Source organism: Bidens hawaiensis, unplaced genomic scaffold, assembly GCF_021521415.1.
Source record: "Bidens hawaiensis isolate Kalapana, Puna unplaced genomic scaffold, B.hawaiensis_p1.1 tig00036345_1, whole genome shotgun sequence".
NCBI lineage: Eukaryota > Viridiplantae > Streptophyta > Magnoliopsida > Asterales > Asteraceae > Bidens > Bidens hawaiensis.
Window position 1 is genome coordinate 178951 of NW_027496337.1, and position 7873 is coordinate 186823.

A 7873-nucleotide genomic window follows, 5' to 3' on the forward strand; every position below is an offset into this window, starting at 1 on the left:
ATATGGTAGGCCTTGGGATGTTAAATATATATATATATATACATATATATATTATCTTTTGGCCTATATTTGGCGGAGTTGTAGTCGTTTCGGCTAAGGATGTTGCGTATGCCTACTTTGTGTTTGCATTCGTTGATGTTACGTGTTTGGGTTGTACGTTTGCTTGTCCCTGATGTTATATATATATATATTGTTATATATATAGGGATGTACTTGAAAGGATGTTTATATATATACCTTTTGTATATGTATGTATGAGAATGTTTAGTCTTCGTTAATGATGACTTAATGGATGCACTCTTTGTATTTTAAAAACTTTTGGTATGTCTATCATATTTGTTATTACTGATATTATTTACTTAAAACTTGAACTCACTCAGCTCAAACTGAGTTTGTGTGCATGTTAGTGTGAGTTTCAGGTTAGGAAGAGGATGCCTTATCGCTTGGACGTGCACGAAGCTACATGGACGGTGAAGGGCATACGTGGATGGAAGAATGTACTTTGAACAATTTGATTTTAAATAGTTTCATGAATTATGTTTTAAAGTTGGTTTTGGGCAAAATTCCCGGGTTTTAGGGAACTTACTTCACTATTTATATTTTTCGCTGAATTTAGACTCTGGGATGTTTGTTTTAATGGAAGAAACCGTTTTCAAGTTTAATTACTTTAAATAATATTTTGTATGAATACCAACTGTGGGGCTCCCGGGGTTCAGGGTCTTACACCTATTCTAGGCTCGGTTGAAGGTGACATCAAGGATTTTATCGGTGATTTCTGGTGTGTTTGTAGTTGAAGATTTATGGATTTTGAAGAATTGTTCTTCGTGTTCTTCGGGCGGCTAAAATTTTGGGAAAAGATTTGGCTATGTCTTGTGTTTGATTTAAATCCCATTATTCTCGGGATTTAGTTATACCTTCCAATATTATCATATCTTGAGGTTTGAATAGTTCTCGGTGTTGTTTTCAAGGTTCTCGGGAATATTTTGACAGTTCTTGCCGGCCTTGCTAATTTCAGAGTTCTCGGGAAGATTTTGGTGTTTTCAGGAAAGACTTCTGTGCCAGCTTACAGCATTCTCAGTTACAGTTGACTGTTCTCGGTCAGCTATCTTGGTTCTAGGGAAGATTTCTAGGTTCTCGGGAAGATTTTAAGGTTATCGGTTCTTCATCCACATTTTTCAGTCAAAGCTAGAACGGATCAGTCAGTTAGTATATCTTCTGATGCTGCTCTACACCAACAGCTGGATTCAATCATGGGGACTACTACTCGAGTACCCCGTTTGTTGAATTCTAAGGGATTTGCTAAGTGGAAATTCAGATTTGAGAAGTATGTAAAGGCGAAGGATACTAAGATTTGGACGAGCATTATCAGGGGTCCTCAAATTATTACTTATCAAAGAGAAGGCTTTGAGGAAAAGGAAACAAAACCTATTGAGATGTATTCGGATGCAGATTTTGATAAAGTTGAAGATGATGAGAAGACTTTAGCTACTCTGACCATGGCACTTTCACCTGAAATTGCTTTGGGGTTTAGGGAATTACAATCTACAAAAGCGCTTTGGGAAGCCCTCATTGAAGTGTGTATGAGGGAAATCAAGACATGAGGAGGAGTAGACAGGATCTTCTAAGATAGCTGTTTAACATGTTTAATTATATCTTGGGGAATCATTAGAAAAGCAGCTACACAAGTTCATCTCACTGGTCACAGAGATGAGATCAGCTAATATAAACCTCACTTCTGCTGAGATTAACAACAATCTGGTCAACTCATTGCCACAAAACTGGAATCTGAATGTGGCCGTTATCAAGAAGAACAAGGATTTGGCCAGACTGACACTTTCTGAAGTGATCGCGATTATCAAGGCTTGTGATATGGAAGACATGTAGTGTGCAATCAATCATGCAAACACTTATAATGTTGCTGGCTATGGTGTTGCCTCCAACAATGCTTTTGTTTCACAAGATAGTTTTTCCATGTTTAAATATTCTCAAGGTCAACCACAATAGCCTCAGCAGACCTTCTCTATGTTCAAATTAGCTCAAGGTCAATTCACTCCACAACCTGAACCAGTTGTCCCATGTTCTTCCCACAATCGGCTACTGCAACTATGCCACAACTCCCTCTGCTACCTCCAACCACTCTTGCATTCAGATTCCTACTATTTCTAAGGAGACTCAAGAGAACATTGCTTTGATGGCAGGTTTTATGAACTGCTACAATGCTTTTCTTGTTGGAGACTTGGTACAACCTCTTGTGGCTGCAGAGCTTGATCAGATTCATCCTGATGATGTGGATGAGATGGCCATCTCTTGGCAAATCGTCATAGCCGTGTTTAGAGCTTAAAAAGTTCACAAAGAGGACAGGCAGAAACAACTGGAATGTTCATGCAAATCAAAAGGCGGGATTTAACAAGAGTTCTTTGAAGTGTTACGATTGTCATGAGCCGGGTCACTTTGCTCGTGAATGTACTAATAGGGCCAAGGAGGGAAATAGGGAGAGAGAGAGAGATTTGGTTCCTATGAGTGGAGGAACAGGTGAGAATGTGGCTAGTTCAAATGAGGGTGAGCGGGGTCTGGAGCCTCAAAATTTTTATTAGGAGGATCAGATGGCAGCTTTGGACATCAGCAATCAAACTTCCAACTATGTTGAGGTGAATGTCGAAGAGGAAGAGAATGAACCTGAGGAGCAGGTTAGGGATCTTCAGCATGCTTTTATGGCCTTCACTTCCACCAAATCCTCTGAGGTAAGTCCTTTATTATGCTCCCAATCATGTATTGATAAGGTAGGAATGTAGAAAATTCACAATAGCAATATGCTTAGAGAAATGGAGGGAATTAAATACGAAAATGATACCCTCAAGAAATTAGAAAAGGCATTAAAAGGAAAAATAGAGGCACAGCAAAAGGATTTTTCAAAACTCCAAAATGATTTAGCATAAAATGGTGTCACCACCTAGATGCCAAAAACAAATCTTCTTAACTAACCACTGAGCTAGATGCATCTAAGTTGGAGATAGCCAAATTAACTAATAAATTTGAAAATGCTGAATTCAACTTTAAGAAATTTGATGTTTCTAGCTCTGTGCTCGAATCAATGATAGAAAACCAATTAAAATGGAAAGAAAATAAGGGTGTGGGTCTTGGGTACAACATGGTTCCCCCTCCATAAAATAATAATTATGCTAGTCTTCCTCTTACCAAGTAAGAAGAAGAAAAAGAAAAATGTATGCAGTATGGTAAGGCAATTGCAAATGACAAGGGTATGGTTGGTTCAGTCACGGCAACTGAATCACCATCTGAGGTGAACGTTTCTAATGTGGTTACTTCGAGTGGGTTATGGTTAGATCTCAAAGGAAAGATAATGCCTACCTGATTGACATGAACAAGAACGTTCCTGACGAAATCACATGCTTGTTTCCGAATGTGTCGGAACATAATGCCATGCTTTGGCATCGTCGTCTTGGTCATGCAAATGTCAAAACCCTAAACCATCTTGTGTAAAACAGCATTGTCCGTGGCTTACCAGTTAGAGATTTTGTGACAATCGAGAAGTGTGTGGCTTGTGCTTTAGGAAAACATCATCGCAAAGCACACAAGCCAAAGCTGATCAATACAATTTCAAGCATTTTTCAACTGCTTCACATGGACCTGTTCGGTCCGGTTCATGTTTTGAGTCTTTCTCGCAGTATTCATTGTTTTGTCAACACCAAGGACTACTCTCGTTTCACTTGGGTATTATTTTTTCAAACAAGGGTGAAACTACATAATTGATTAAGAGATTCGTGGTGCTTATGGAAAATCAATTGAATCTAAAGCTTAAGGGAATTCGCTGTGACAATGGCACGGAGTTCTAGAATCTAAACTGAATCATTTTTGTGCTAAAAAAGCAATTCTTCATTAGTATAGCTTAGCTCGTACTCCACAGCAAAATGGTGTTGCTGAAAGATGGAACCGTACTTTGATCGAAGCTGCGAGGACGATGTTATGTGATTCAAAGCTACCGTTATTTTTCTGGGCTGAAGCGGTCAACACTGCCTATTACAATCAAATTCGAGTTTTGATCAACAAATCGCATATGAAGACTCCCTATGAGATTGCTTATGGTCACAAACCTACGGTTGCACATTTTTGAGCCTTTGGTTGTCCATGTACTCTACTGAATCTTGAATCGACTCCAAAGTTTGAAGCCAAGGCAGATGATTGTTAATTCGTTGGGTATGTTAGTCGTACTGCCTATAAAGTCTACAACAAGGCATCGAAACAGATCATCGAATCCTATTATGTGCGTTGGCTAGAAGAAAATGAGACTGATTCTTGTGTGGGTCCCAAATGGTTATTTGACTACGATAAACTGTTCAAGCCATTCAATGTGTTTCCAGCAGTCAATACAGAAAACTCAGGTGCAGGAACTTCTGTTGTTGTTGATGATGAAAAAGACGTTGTTACTGATATCCAACAGTCCCCTATACTGAGCGTCAACCCGTCTGAATCTTTGGGCATCACTCAGCCATCATCTGAAATTCTGGAAGAAGTTGCCTCCGAGATTGTGTCACCACAAGGGTCTTCTGCACCAGAGACTTCACTTGTTGAGGGGGATAGTGTAATTCGTCAGATATTTGGTAGCTCTCTCTTCCCTTATGCTATTCCACATGAGTACATTGCCAGTACCTCGTACTCGTGTAGCACTGCGACATCGGGTTGGAGGAATCCCCTCACTGAATTCATTGAGGATCCCACTAACTTGCCTACAAACTGTTCTGTTCCTGATTACTCTATTCCATCAAGAATTCAGCGGGATCACCCTATCGGAAATGTTATTGGTCCCCTTGAAGCTGGTGTCTCAACCAGAAGTCTGACAGGAGCTATCAAAAACTACTTGTATTCTTATTTTATTTCACAGAATGAGCTTAAGACTATTGACATGGCTGTGCAAGAACCAAGCTGGGTTAATGCTATGCATGAAGAACTGAATCAGTTTGAAAAACTCGAGGTTTGAAAGTTAGTTGATTTGCTTGCCAGGAAGAAGTCACTGGATACGAGATGGGTTTTTCGCAACAAGCAAGATGATACTAGAGTTATTGTTCGAAACAAGGCGAGGCTTGTGGTTCGTGGTTTCCGTCAGGTTGAGGGTGTGGATTATACAGAGGTGTATGCTCCAGTAGCTCGTCTTGAGGACATTCGAATTTTCTTTTCATATGCATCCTACATGGGATTCACAATATACCAGATAGATGTCAAGACAGCGTTCTTATATAGTGAAGTAAAGGAGGAAATCTATGTGGATCAGCCATTGGGTTTTGTAGATTCAAAGCATTCGTCGCACATCTATAAGTTGGACAAGGCTCTCTATGGCCTTCATCAGGCTCCTCGAGCATCGTATGCGACGTTGACAGCTCGTCTTTTGGAGCACGAGTATAAGCGTGGAACTATCGATCAGACACTGTCCATAAAGATTGTCGGAAAGGGTCTGATTTTGGTTCAGATTTATGTGGATGACATAAATCTTCGGCTCTACCTACACTGCTCTCTTTTCTGAGTTTGAGGAAGTTATTAAGAAAAGGTTTGAGATGAGTTCATTGGGGGAGATGACGACATTTTTGGGTTTGCAAGTTAGTAAAAGCTCGACAGGCATTCTGCTACATCAAGGGAAATGCGTCGAAGATATGTTGGCAAAGTTTAAGTTTCAAGATTCCAAGAGTGCGGCGACTCCTATGGCTGAAAGACCTCTTCTTTCATCAGATCATGAGGGAAACCCGTAGATCAAATGTACAACTGGTCGATGATCGGGTCCTTAATGTATCTCACCGCCAGTCGTTTTGACATCATGTTCGCAGTCTGTCAATATGCTCGTTTCCATGCTAATCCTGAACTCTCTCATTTAATTGCTATTAAAAGTATATTTAGATATCTGAAAGGGCAACCGAAGCTAGGTCTTTGGTATCCCAAAAACTCAGAATTTGATTGGTATGCTTTGGCTGACAGCAATTATGGAGGTGACAGGAAATATACGTCTGCTGGATGTCAATTCTTGGGAGATCGACTCATCTCATGGCAATGCAAGAAACAACAACTGGTGTCCACATCCACTGCTGAGGCTGAGTATGTTGCTGCTTCTACCTGTTGTTCACAGGTCATCTAGATGCAACACCAATTGCTGGATTACGGTTTGGAATTTCTTGACACTCCTATTTTCTGTTATAATGATGCTGCCATTGCCATTGCTAAAAACCCGGTTCAGCATTCTAAAACCAAGCACATCGATATCAAAATTCATTTTATTCATGAATGTTATGATCGAAAATTAATTCATCTTGAACAAGTCCACACTGATAATATTGTAGCGGACTTATTTACAAAACTGGTCGGAACAGCCAAATTTAATGTGCTTGTAGCATTTCTTAAGATGTTGAGTTTTGATGACTGAGTATTTTTGTGGTTAAACTTCGTACATAAATATTTTCTATACAAATTTAGGGGTGAAAAAGAAAAATACAAAAGAAGTGTGTGTGTGTGAGTGTGTTTAATTAAAAAAAACGTTTTGTTCTGTCGCTTAAAATATGTCGGTTACTCAAGTTCAAGGGACATTGTAACACCCGGCTTTTTCGTTTATTGGCATGATACGTTGTAGAGTTTTATCATATTCGGGAATCGATCTTTCAACTTGAGGGGCCTCCCGGTCTTTCCTAAACGTTTAATTAATTAACCTTTGGCTCAAGATATTCCATTTTTGCAACCTGGAGGACCGAAAGTGTAATATACAAAAAGTTATAACCCAAAGGCCGCCTCTTTTCTTTCCTGTTGCGATCGGCAGGTTCTAGCCCCCATCCCCACGTTTTTTCTTTCTGCTCCAGCCATTCCAAGCCTCCTCCCGACGAATTTCAGGTTAGTACTACATCAATGAATGTCTTTTTCATCATTAAACCCTTAATTGAACCCAAGAGATGTCATAATCATGTTAGGGTTTGAGTTTAGTTGATAACAGTTGCTGACAGATTTCTATTTGTTTATTGTTTGGTCTATAACTCGATTTTAATCCATTTTTTTATTGATTATTGATTCCATGATGTTCTACTTTGAGTCTAGTTTCCAAAAAGGTATAATTTGTAATTTTTGGACAAGATTTGAATGGTTTTTATGATTTTATAAAATTGTGTGTCAGAGCTGATGCGGGGTGATGGATTCTGGTCTGTCTTCCCGACATCATAACTCCTTTTTGACAAGTCCAAATTGGTTGATTCCACTTCTGAAAGTTCACATTTTGAGTTAAGAATTCAACCCAATTGGAATCATTTAATTTTGTTTGATAATGATTTTTAAGCAAATAAAACACTTTGGCTGCGCACTGAAATAGCTGCACGTACCTTTTTGTGTTAGAAGAATTTTTATGATTTTTGTGTCCACTAGAAAAATATAATAAAAATATTTTTATTAACTTAAGATATTTATGCAACTCTGGTAAAATTTTAATAATTTAATTCCATGGTTTTCCTATGTAATAAAATACATCTTTGCATGTTAAAATCTGCATGTTATATTCGTTATTGATCGATAAGTTCGTTTTAGGCTTAACCGGTGGCTGCCCTTTCTCGCATCTTTCGGGGCTGTTATAATTTAAGTTTGTGCTCCGTCATCTTTTTAGGTATGTCTAGTGTAATATACTTTAGTATCATGAGTTTTGGCATTCGTTAGATTGGTCAATTGTTGATGAAGTGAAAACTAGGTTTCGGTTGTCTAGTTTGTCAATTGTTGCGTCTAGCGCGTTGTTTGAGGGAATTAACAACCAATTCGGATGTTGTAGCCTCGGTATGATTCGGTGGCTGTGAAAAAATATATTTTTATGTTATTGAGGCTGAATTGGTTGTCGGTTACTCAAACG